We start from the raw sequence: 13,479 nt of genomic DNA on the forward strand, positions 1-13,479 counted from the left end.
TTGTGGCAACGTCAACGACAGAAGCAGAATATATAGCAGCTACTCAAGCTAGTAAACACATACGAGTTCAGTATCACTTTGTTCGTGAAAAGGTGGAAGAAGGAAGTGTGGATATACAGAAAATCCATACTAAAGATAACCTGGCAGAGATGTTGACAAAGCCGATTACCATCGATAAGTTTGTATGGTGTAGATCCTCAATTGGCCTAACAAGTATGCAAGCAGCAGGTGATTGGCAAAAAGGATGAAGATCCATGATTTGACTTTAGTGGGAGATTTGTAAGTAATTAAAGTCAAACATGGGAACACATGAGAGCATGATAGCATGGGAACTATATATGTAGTGATAGCAGCAACCCAAATTCAACAAAGTTGTCAGCAAATCAGTAGACAAAATTGTTGAAAGAAGTTGGATGGGCAGCCACAATTGTTGACATAGACATTTGCAATTTAGTCCCTAGATTCTAGGCTATCTACAAAACAACCCCTAATCCTTCTACTATAAATAGGGAGTTGATTTGCCATTTTGTATCATCCCATCTCATCCCATCTCTCCCGATCTTGTATCCTTTCTTGGTAGTTAGCATAGAAATTGCTAGTAGAGAGAAATAGAGAGTATATTGTAACTCCTATTATTTTTATCCTTTTGCCAATACAAAAAATCCTTCTTCAATATTGTCTTATTGTGTGTAAGATTTATTCTAAATCTTACACTAGAAATATTCTCAATATTTCCCGCCCAAGTTGCCATTGTAATTAGGTGTTGTGAACTGTATCGATCTTAACAAGTGGTATCAGAGCCCCAAGTTGGTTCATAGATATATCTTTATTACATCGTTTATGTTAGAACTCATTCTGGTAAAGTGATTGTACATGTCTAGGAAAAGTTCCGGTTAAGACTTGGTATTTAAGCAGTCCATTTGTGACTCACCTCTCTTCTCCAGAAGTATTTTCCTGGTGTACGGTTTACAAGATCGGGAGTGTTCTATTATACGATACTATTTAGATATATTGTTCAGGATTTGAATCGAGAACACCACTCACAATGGCGGCAAAGTATGAGATTGAAAAGTTCAATGGGAACAATTTCTCATTGTGGAAAATGAGAATGAAAGCAGTTCTCAGGAAAGAGGTTGCAGAACCGTACCTGCAGAATAAGCATATCTTTCCCCAACAGAGAGTGAAAAGTTGTTTATATTAGACTGATAATGCTTTGTATTTTAGTTTCATATATAGCTTCTGAATCATATTCATGAACTACTAATAATTATATTCTATTCTATTAATTCAAAGATAAAATAGGATTACTATTTCTGTTTGGAAAAATTCACCTAGGATTAAATGATTAATGGAGTATGGAATTAAAAATGTCCTGGAGATGCACAGTATGCAATTGAAGGTTATAAATGAATTGGCTCCTCATGACTTCATCAACACAGAACTTAGATTTCTTGTTTGGTGCTTTTCTCCCCTTGTTACTCTGTAAATTCCAAGTGATATCACAATTGCCTTGTTTAAAAAAATAAAATAAAAAATGCAGTGGATATTCTTTGACAGGCAAATAGTTTCTGATTTGCTGTGATAATGATATGACTTTACTTCTGTTTATTTTCTATTTTGTAATTAATTATGAGTTTTAATTTTATTTATTTATTTTTTATACCAAAGAAATGGAGGAAATTCCATGAGAGAAACCTACACAGTGCAAGGAATCCATCGAGGTTGGAAAATGCCCAAGCAATCATCCATCAATATCCAATGAAAGGGTTGAGGAGAGAGATCAACCACCTGCATCCCCACTCATATTGAATAGTCATAATTGCCAGAAAAAAAAAAGTTTTGTTGTGCTCTCTATAACCATGAACCATCCTTACTTCCCGGTAGGGAAATTGAATGAAATGGGAAGGGGAAGTGGTTTTGGACAAAAATAGGAAGCCTTTTTTTTTTGGACAAGAATAGGAAAAACGAGTTTGAGAAATGCGGATGGGGTCAAATTCGCATTTCCCAAACTCGTGTGGCCGAGTTTCCCACTCTACGGACAACCGAAATGCGGTTGTCGTATATTATACGAGAGCCGCATTTTCCAAATGCGGTTGCCGTATAGACCCACCCGCATTTGGGAAATGCGGCTACCGTATATCTTACTATAGCCGCATTTCCCAAATGCGGCTATGGTTCTTCTTTATCGCCGGCCGGCCGGCCGGAGATCATCCGTAAAACATTTACTTACAGCTCCAACCCCAGAGAGTCTTTGAGAGCGTGGGAGACATTATTCTTGAAATGCCAGCGCAGGATGTCGAGGCCGCCATAGAAGGGCATGTAAAACAGCTTTGCTTCGTTCTGATTGTAGACTCTGCAAGGATGGTTGAGGAGTAGAGAATGGAAAATGAGCTCCAGTGAATACTGATGAGTCTGGTACCACCCTCTGCCAAGCTTCTCTATGGGCTCTCCCATGGCTCCGTTGTTGAAATACTTACAGAGATTTTCCCAGGACATCATGTCACCGCACTGGGATACCAAATCTTTGTTGAACTTTGCAGGCAATTCATACACATAAACTCCCCCGCGATCACTGCAGGTTGAGGTTGATTCACTGATCTGATGAACAGATGAGGTGGACCACGAGCGCTGCTCTGTTATCAGCTCCTCAACATTCCTATAAGCACCCTCCATCTCCTCATTCCCACTTCTGAAACTGACAACTTGATTCCCAACAGGAATAGTATTGTTGTTGGGCTTCTCTATCATCATCAGCAGAGGATTATTATTTTTCTCATCGCCATCTGTTTCATTATTGACAGCTGCAGGGAGAAGTGCGATATTGGATTGAGTGCCGGCTGAGATGCAGTAGACGTTTTAGAGCTTTCGGGCAGAAACGCAGACGTGAAGTAAGTTGCCGGAAATAATGGTGGTAGATAACGCCGGATGATGGTGGTATATTATACGACAGCCGGATAACGCCGACGTTAATTGCCGGAAATAATGGTGGTATATTATCCTGCCGGAAATAATGCCGGATGATGGTGGTATATTATACGGCGTAAGTTGCCGGAAATAATGGTGATAGACAAATCCGGCCGGCGATAAAGAAGAACCATAGCCGCATATGGGAAATGCGGCTATCGTATGATATACGGTAGCCGCATTTCCCAAATGCGGGTGGGTCTATACGGCAACCGCATTTGGAAAATGCGGTTGTCGTATAATGCGGTTGTCCGTAGAGTGGGAAACTCGGCCACACGAGTTTGGAAAATGCGGATTTGACCCCATCCACATTTCCCAAACTCGTTTTTCCTATTTTTGTCTAAAAAAAAAGGCTTCCTATTTTTGTCCAAATGGAATGGTGTTGGTTCCTCATGACTTCATCAACTGATCTTCAATTCAAAACATAGATTTCTAAGATTCTGCCATTGTTTGGAAGAGATTCCCGGGAGTTTTTTGCAGACATTTTGCTGTCAATTGAGTTGAAACAGTGCAGACCTTCTGTTGTTGCTACTGCCAAGCAGATTCAAGAAGACTGCATCCATTATGAAGTGGATTGTTTGAGGTTAGAAGCTACATCATGCTTCACTCATAATTTTTTATTTTATTTTATTTTCTTATACATTCTTTACCAAAGCTGCTACTATTTCTTTTTTTGATCCCATTTCGTTCTCTTCATTTTCCATAGATAAAAACCGATGGGTTTGAATATGAGGAATCACCTTATCCACATGTAGAAGAGGACTTGGCCAACATCATAGTGAACTAACTGCTATTAGAAAAATGGTATGTACACGGATCGGATATATTGCCAACATACTAATATAATGTTGATGTTTTCCAAAAAAATCATGTAGGTGGTTGTGGCATGCAGGTTGGTTCATCTAGTCTAGTGCCTATATGATCGATCGAGATGATGATATGACTTCACACATCTATTTCCTTTCTGTTTTTCTGCAATTATATTCATTATTTGTTTTGATATGTTTTTGCAGATTGGTGTGCTAATTGAATGCCTGCTGGGAAGTTTGCTAGTGCTGAAGCTATTAGAGATGAAGAGGTAAGAAGAATTTCTTGGTTATTTTGTTCTGCTGATTGATATTGATCTGCAAGGCTAATTAAGTATAATTTTGAAAACTTCTCTTATTAGATCTAATTCACTATAAATAACCTCCCATCTTATGTTTCAGGGGAGATAGAAACAAAGGAAACCAGATGAATCTTGGCCACTTTTTCTTTTTATTCACTTATTAGCTGGCATGAGTTCTTTTCTATATTCCATTACTGGAATTATGCACTTTTTCTTTATTCACTTATTAGCTGGCATAAGTTCTCTTAAAAAAAAATGGCATAAGTTAATAAGCCATTTCCTATTTGTAAGTGTACAAATTTAGTACACATTAAATCTTTGTTGGCTAATTTATTTAGTTTCAATTTATTAATTAGATTTAAGTTAGTTTAAATCTCTTTGGACCACTTTCTATCACCTCAAGTTGATTTGAATGGATATCATGCATTGGCTAATGAAAGGGAAGTCAGCAGGGGGTTATAGTGAAGCTTTCAAACAAAAGTGTGTGGCTGTGGTTACTCGAAAAAGATGGGATGCTAATTATAAGGATCAAGGTGATGGATTAAACACCAAGACTATGATGGATTATTGGTTCTTTGTGTTTTAGTAGGTTGAGAAAGTATATGAACAGATACTACATTGTAATAGAGCCAGTAACATTAAAAAAAAAAGGTAAAAAGGGTGATGGATAGCCGATTTGGGAACTACTATATTGAGGGAAAAGGAATTCTATACTAAGGGACTAGTGATTATATTAATCTGCTTTCATTAAATTATTATCTATTAAGGGTTTTTATCTGAGATGCACAGTTAGTATCTGGAACAGCTGAAGCTTCGCTTGAAGATTGTTATGGCATGCACGGTTTAGTCCTGAGTAGGTGTTAGGAAGGGTTGTGGTAGTAAAGGCTTATAGCTGTTGAATATTAGGAAAGTTGCCTTAGTTTCCTATTCTTATTTGTAGTTTCCTATTCCTATTAGGACTAATTTAGTATCTAGTTGAGTATATATAGAGGTCCATAGAAGTATAGAATATACATTAAGAGAGACGATCTATTGTAATCTTTCATTATAATATATTCTTTCTATTCTCTTTGTTCTTTGGTTCTCACATATTTTGCTTCCGCCTAACTGGCGAGTGGTGGTTATTCTCCACCCGCCAGACCTATCAATCCCTCAATTTCAACATGGTATCAGAGCCTACTTTCCTAGGTTATTTTTCTTCAAATATTTAAACCCTAATATAAACCTTAGCCTTCCGCCGTCGCTGTCACCCCTGGAGTTCGCCACCATCGGAGGGTCACCACTGCCGCGGCTGTTTTCTTTGTTCTATCGCTTGCCTATTGGTTTTTCTCCCTAACCAACTCCACAGGCCGACTAGGAACCTCGTTGCGAGCTTCAGAGTGAAATCCGGTCGCCGTCTGCCGCCGCACGCGCCACCACTGTCGCCGAGATCTGCTATCATTTTCCGGCCAGATCTCTTTGCTCCGATCTCCGTTCGAGACGTGGTTGCCACCATTGGATTCGTCTCGAGGAGACGCAACTACCTGTGTTTCCCGATCTTCCGTTGGTCGCTGGTCAACTTCGCTGGTGATATGAACCTAGTCCAAGGTTCAAATAAATATGGAATATTGTCCCAAGAATGCTCTCAAAACTAAAGATAGAGATGGATCAAAATACCTTAGACCTCACGAGAAACCCTTTGTCTCGAATCCTCAAATACTTAGAAGAATCCCGTTGTAGCTTCAAGTACCTTGATGATGCAATCTTCAATCAACTAGAGTCGGATCTAGTTTCCTTCGATTCAAGAACGAGTCCACGAACCTAAATCTAAGGTTGAAGAAAGTAAGATTGATTCGAGTCCACGAATCAATTTGCTAGTCGAGTCCACGACTAGCCACTAATTGAGTCCACAATTAGCCATAAGATTTCTTACACAAGTGTAAAGAAAAACTTAAGAATTTTATTGAATTAAAGCCTTCCCAAAACTGATATGGATGTGCCCTATTTATAGGTATAGGGCAGCAATGTAATCTAAATACAATGGGAAAAAGAGTCCTAAACCTAATCTAGAAAACACGTAAATAGAGTTTTATTTAGAAAAGGATTTAAGGAATCCTTTCTAAATACAACTAGTGTTTTCTCTTTACTTCCAAACAATTTAAAATAATGATGACCACAAATAATAAATCTAATTTGGGCCTTGAATCTTGTGATTGGCCCAATTTGTACTCTTAATGGATCTTCATTATGTTGGGCCGCATCATCCTCCCCTTCTTGAAAAATGATTCGACCTCGAATCTTCTAAACATTGTCTTCGATCTGTGGCATCACTTGAAACGGGCCACTATAATACTTTCCTCTATCGAATGGAATTATTATTGGACTTCCTTGATTCTTCCACCAATGGTGCTTTGAAGATGTAGTTATGGACTTTTTAATGAGCCTACTATGTTCCCTTATTGGATTCCGTGTGAGCTGGTTCCTATTATTCTCCCCTTCTTGAAAAGGATTCGTCCTCGAATCCAAATCTTCAATGAAAGACAAATTAGCAAGCTCACTTTGTGTTTTATCACGCTCATTGAACTTTTTCATGAGATGCTTGACACGAGTAGCTTCAATCATCATCCTACAATCAACAAGTAAGGGAATTAAGTCTAACAACACAGCATGGACTTTAAACATTCTGAATGGTAATAGTTCAGCAAAATGAGACATATTAAATTTAGACATCTTGTTTGAATTGTCAACAAGCACAACAAATTTCCTCCTAGAGCTTAAGGCTAAACCAAACACAAAATCCATGGAAATATCAAGTAATGATTTAGATGCATTGTGGTGGTAAGTAGCACAATTATGAACATAAGATTCTATATCTTTTTTCTTCTTTGACCAATGAAAATATCCATGCAAAACATCATCACTCTTTGGAAAACCAAATTGTCCCTTATGTGAATCAACAATTAAACCATTGGTCAAATCAAAGCAAAAAGTGCCAATCCCATTGGCTTTGAACCAAAACCCCTTGTGCAAGTAGTATTTGCCATAAGAAGTTTTCAAATGTGCCTTATAACTTCCAAGTGATTCCTTATCTCTATCAAATAAAGTTTTAGTAAAATCAAAATTAAAGAATCCTGGATGTATGGAGGCAAACAAATTTCTAACACATCTAGCAAGTAGGTCATTAATAGAAACATGGCAAACAAATCTAGAGAATTTTAATGCATGATTTTGAAATAAAAGTGAGTAAATAGTTACTCCCCTTCTTTTCTCTTGCTTATTATCCTTTTTTGTTTGCATGCGAGGTTGCACTTTGATAGCTCTAGCTGGTTCTTTCCACTGTACCACTGATAGTGGTTCCTTTGTTTGGCTACAATCTAAGTTAGAGGACTGGAGTGGTGACTCCAATTCTAAACGTGGAGGTTCCAGTTTGCTCTCTTTGATTTCTTCTTTCTTCAAGGCTGCTTTGAGAGCTTGCTTCGATCTCAGTTGAATTTCTTCTACTTGTTTTGGAAGTAGAGGCTTAAGCACCTGTATAAATCTATTATAGGTGACATTACATGTGTTGTTGAGTGCATTATAATAAAAATGTCTATCATGTTGCCATGACCTTCCAAGTGAAACATGTGCAGTACGCATTGGCACGATATCACATTGAACCTCATCATAATACTTGCCAATACAAAAAGGAATAAAAACTTGTTTAGTCACTCTCACATCCCCTGAATTAATAAGATTGTATGGTTGGGGGTGATTGATAAGAGGTAATTTAAGGTAGTCCACCATGGCTGCACTAGCTAAATTCATACAACGATCCGAATTGATAACGATAATGCATCCCTTTCCATGAATGTTTCCCCTAGTATAGAGTGGCAGTTGCACTCGCTTAGGGTGTTGCTCTAGATTAGTCATTCGAGTGCTTAAACCTTCCATGGCAAAGGCTAAAGCATCTATTTTCTGCTCTAATCTCTTACGTGTGTTTGGAACCTCTTCAGCCATCTGTAGATGAGAAACAAAATCTAAAAACAAGAAGATATGTGAGTATTCATGTTAGTGAAACCAAAAATTTGGCTCGCTCCCTCTCTATTCTCAGCTCACATGTAAGAGGTGGATTATATGGCTCTGGGGTGCACTACACACTCTTACAAACACACACTCCACTCGTGTATCGCTCAAGGTGGCAGATACTCTCACAAGCCTTTTTCCGAAAAGGAAAATTCTAGTCCGGAACTCAAGTTGATATGGATTCAACCTCAAAGTTCAAGAAAACGTACCTTGGAAAACTTCACAAGCCTTTGAGAGTAAGGTGTATCGCGAGGTAGGTAATAAAATTGAGAGTAAGAAGCAAAGAAAAAGGACAATACGAGCAAAGAAACTAAATAAGATTTGAAAGAAAAAGGAAACCAAAGAAGGAAGTATGGCAGAAATATATGCAAGACCAATATCAAAAGATAGAGACAAATAGAATATATAAGGGGTTCATGTGTACCACAACCAATTAGGAATCTATCAAGAACTCCTTCCAACCTTATACTTTTCCCCTTCCTTGTCCCTCCGAAATTCTCCTACCAGCCAAATTCTTTCCCCAACCTTATTCTTCTTCTTTATTGCTTTCTCTTTTTTGTTGTTTTTTTTTTTCAACTTTCTTGATTTTTTTTTTTATTTTTTTGATAAGTAACCTCCAAATAACTACTGTAAATATCAACCAAAATTTCGGACCAAGAGGATCCACACAACCCCTTCAAAACAGAACCAAGAATTTCAAGAATCACCCAAAAAAAAAACAGAAACGCTGCCCTTACTTCGAAGATCAATATCTCAATGACCGTAAGGAATTAGCAAGTGTATGATATATCAATAGAAAGCCCCAGAAGATATCTAAAACATATAAAAATTTCAGATAAAAATAACCAGTGGATCTCGAGATATAGGTCATTCTTTGAAACTGGTCACAGAACGCGGAAATCTGGACAGGGTGTGATTGCGACGTGATTGCACGTACATGCGCTTTGGATATAGGTATGGGTAAGATGGGGTTGTTTTCCTGACCGAATTTATGGTAATATTTTGCTTAGGAGGTGTGAGGTCTCGTTGATATTGGACGGGAAAAATGGAAAACTATTTCGGGATTGTTTTCAAGAAACTAAAGAACATGTATTATGATTCAAGAAAATAATCAAGAATGCAAAGGAAAAATTTTTTTTGGGGGTTTTAATGAATAAGACACGAATAAAAGTAGTATGTAAGATAGGAACGAGATAAACCTAGGAAATCAAAGAAACCAAATTTCTAATGATAAAGAGATAAACCTAGGCTCTGAATACCAAATTGATATGAACCTAGTCCAAGGTTCAAATAAATATGGAATATTGTCCCAAGAATGCTCTCAAAACTAAAGATAGAGATGGATCAAAATACCTTAGACCTCACGAGAAACCCTTTGTCTTGAATCCTCAAATACTTAGAAGAATCCCGTTGTAGCTTCAAGTACCTTGATGATGCAATCTTCAATCAACTAGAGTCGGATCTAGTTTCCTTCGATTCAAGAACGAGTCCACGAACCTAAATCTAAGGTTGAAGAAAGTAAGATTGATTCGAGTCCACGAATCAATTTGCTAGTCGAGTCCACGACTAGCCACTAATTGAGTCCACAATTAGCCATAAGATTTCTTACACAAGTGTAAAGAAAAACTTAAGAATTTTATTGAATTAAAGCCTTCCCAAAACTGATATGGATGTGCCCTATTTATAGGTATAGGGCAGCATTGTAATCTAAATACAATGGGAAAAAGAGTCCTAAACCTAATCTAGAAAACACATAAATAGAGTTTTATTTAGAAAAGGATTTAAGGAATCCTTTCTAAATACAACTAGTGTTTTCTCTTTACTTCCAAACAATTTAAAATAATGATGACCACAAATAATAAATCTAATTTGGGCCTTGAATCTTGTGATTGGCCCAATTTGTACTCTTAATGGATCTTCATTATGTTGGGCCGCATCATCCTCCCCTTCTTGAAAAATGATTCGACCTCGAATCTTCTAAACATTGTCTTTGATCTGTGGCATCACTTGAAACGGGCCACTATAATACTTTCCTCTATCGAATGGAATTATTATTGGACTTCCTTGATTCTTCCACCAATGGTGCTTTGAAGATGTAGTTATGGACTTTTTAATGAGCCTACTATGTTCCCTTATTGGATTCCGTGTGAGCTGGTTCCTATTAGCTGGTCAATGGTCAACGTCAGTCAAACCTCCCTTGAGGTAGAATCTGTGACACCCCGTAATCCAAATTCGATTAAGGGATTAATTAAGTAATTAATCCTAAACCAATTGGAAATTTAATTCCTTAAATTCCTGAAAATTCAATAGTCGGGGACTAGTAATTGACTAGTCAACCCAATGTCAAGGTTGTACCTTAAGCTTTGTGAGTAGTTCCCTTGTTCCCTTACACCTCTTCATTTTAGTAAGGGTATTCAAGACATTTCACCTTGTGTTAGTAATGTAAGCTAACCTAGTAGGCACTCCTCATTCTTTCTCCTTACACTTCCCAAATTTGAGCTCTCCCTTCTCTCTAAAAGTTGGATAGCTTTTCTTCCAAGCCAAGTTGGAGCTTTGTCAAATCCTCAAAGGTTGTCACCAAGATTCTACCTTTCATACATTTGAGCATCTAGGAGGGTAAGATCTATGTTCATCTTGTGTTTTTAGTGTTTTCTAAGGTGTCTTTATTTAAAGATAGAATCTTTATGATCTTTTGGTGTGTTCTTGAAGTGGGTTTGGAAGGTGAGCCTTAGTAGGAGCTTGGAGAAGTGTTAAGTGAAGGTTTTTGTCTACAAGAGGTAATGCATGCTCTACAAAACCTATTTTGCTTACCTATATGATGATTTCTTGGATTCTACATGTGATTTTGCTATGAAATGTGAGTGTTTATGCATTATCTTGTGAAAATGCATATCTAGAGCTTGTACAGGTATGAAATGTGAGTGTTTATTTGGTGTACAGGTAGGTACCCGCGGGCGGAACAGCAGGTAGGCGTCCACCCGCCGCCTCACCCGCGGGGTACATGTGGCTTGTGGGTGTGTACCCGCGGGCAGAACCACGGGTGGGGGTCTACCCGTGAGCCCACCCGCGGGGAATATGATGAGGTTGTTGGGGGATTTGTTTCCCGTGATTCTTTTGACTCGGTATTTGGTCTTTGGACTTCCCGTTGTTCTTTTGTGGAACTATTTGAGCGTATTCTTGATGTTTCGTATGTCTAGAACTATATGGTAGGAATCCATGTAGGTTTTGGTGTCTTGAATCGTGCTAAGTGTTCAACATTGTGATTCGTTGAACCGTGATGAGTCTTGTGTGTTCTTCGGAACTACTTTCGGTTTACCCGTTTGATGAAGCATGCTAATTCGGTGATTAAATGCAAGCGTGTGTGTTGTTTGTACTTTCCTATTGTTGATGATAACTTGTATTATTCATCGTTGTTGTTGGATTATGATCCATTCCTTGATTGAGTATGGTTTCATTTCTTCGTTGTGATCCGTTGATTGATTCCTGTTGAGGTGTGGTGTGTGTGGCTGTACCTGGATTGCACGATTAGTGGTATGGGACACTAGTCACCAAGGTACGACAATGGTCCTCGTGGTGGTCATGACGCGATTATGGAGTTTGTGACCTGTGTGTCGGGTTCACTTGTTTTGGAGAGGCGTGTGTCGCCGTGCGTGTGATCGGTACCCTCGTGTACTATGAAATTGGTGGAATTTCGTTGGTGGTTTGTCGGAGAGGGGACGATGGTCCTCGGAGGAATAAGGTTGGACTTGGTGTACAGGGGTCCTGGAGGTAAAGGTTGGAACTAGTCATAAGGTGGGGGGTAGCCATAAGGTTGGAACCGGGCATAAGGAAGGCATATCAATTCGTGATGGTGATGTCACGAAGGCATGTGCTGCCATTGTTATGTGATTCTCTATTTGTGACATGTGTTGTCACAAAGGCATGTGTTGCCATTGGTTGTGTCCTTATTCTCTTGTGTTATGCATGTCGGGTGTTAATCTACTGTGTGACGGTAGATTATACCTTGAGCCGTTCTTGTGAGTCGTTGTATCTCGTGTGGTCTTGGGATGTGTTCTCTTATCTTGTTGTGAGTGCTTAGAGTCTTGTGTTGACTTCTGCTCTTGGTTTTGAACTTATATATATATATATATATATATATATATATATATTCCGTTTCGCAAATGGTTTTACATATATATAACCTATCTATGTATGATATTTCACATGTATTGGTGGGTTATCAGCATTATTCGCTGACCGGGCGTCGTCCCATCTTTTATGTGTTCTTTCAGGTGATGTGTAGACGAGAGCGCGGTCTAGAATCTGCTAGTGTAGTTCCCTTTGTTTTGTTGTTATGGCCTGTGTGCCAAGGATAGACTTTAGTATATCTGGGTGAGCGTGGCATAGCACCCCTTTCGTTCTAGTTTATATAATGCTTTTTCAGTCTTCCGCTGTGTTTGATCTTTTGATTAGTTATCTGCATGTTTAAGGCTTAATTTAGCATGAAAATTAGGGGGTGTTACAGTTGGTATCAGAGCCTAGGTTGATAAAGTCTAGACTTCTAAGTGGCTAAGTGTGGTTTGAGACCTTAAGGTGACCTTAAGAATCTAAGTGTTAGGCTTAGGACTTTAGGACTCGTGGTGAGGTTGTGAGTTCTTGTGTTGTTTTCTGTTGTGTTTTATGTGCTTGTTTTCCTTTTAGCTTTGGTTCTCTTTAGTTAAGGCACCAGGTAAGGGTGCGGGCTCTAAGTTTCCTCCCATTATCGTGCTGTTGCTGTAGAAGTCGAGGATGACACTATCGAGACGTCATGCAAGGTCTTCAGAAGCAGTCACCAGTGAACAGTTAGCTCAAAGTCTCCATCAACTGACACAGCTCACCTAGACGCTAAGCAACACCCTCCTCAACAATCACCCTCTTCAGAATGGGAATCGTAACGTAGTACGCCTAGTCGCAAGTCTCCGTCCCCCGATCTTCGCCGGTGAAAAAGATTCCGCAGTACTGGACGAGTGGATCCGGATGTTTGACAAGATCTTCGAAGTTGTGGTATGCCCGGAGAATCACAAGGTGGAGTTGGCTACGTTCTACCTTCGGCAAGAAGCGGACTCGTGGTGGATGCTTGAAAGGCCAGCTTGTAGACAAGATCCGGAGTTCAGTTGGGAAGACCTGAAGGTTAAGTTACGCGAGCGGTTCCATCCTGCTCAAGTCAAGGAGGCCTACCTTTGTGCAACCGACCTCTACCGAGTTCAGCAAGTTCAAAAAGGATTCCGGGAGAACTGTAAGAAGTAGCTTGACGAAAGTGTTTCACCTGTGGTTAGGAGTTTGATTGCTACTAGTGTTGGATCAACAAGAAGCCTGCAAAGAGACGACTCTAAGAAAGGTAAGGCTCC

The sequence above is a fragment of the Ipomoea nil genome, unplaced genomic scaffold (genome assembly GCF_001879475.1).
Source record: "Ipomoea nil cultivar Tokyo-kokei standard unplaced genomic scaffold, Asagao_1.1 scaffold1768, whole genome shotgun sequence".
Taxonomy (NCBI): domain Eukaryota; kingdom Viridiplantae; phylum Streptophyta; class Magnoliopsida; order Solanales; family Convolvulaceae; genus Ipomoea; species Ipomoea nil.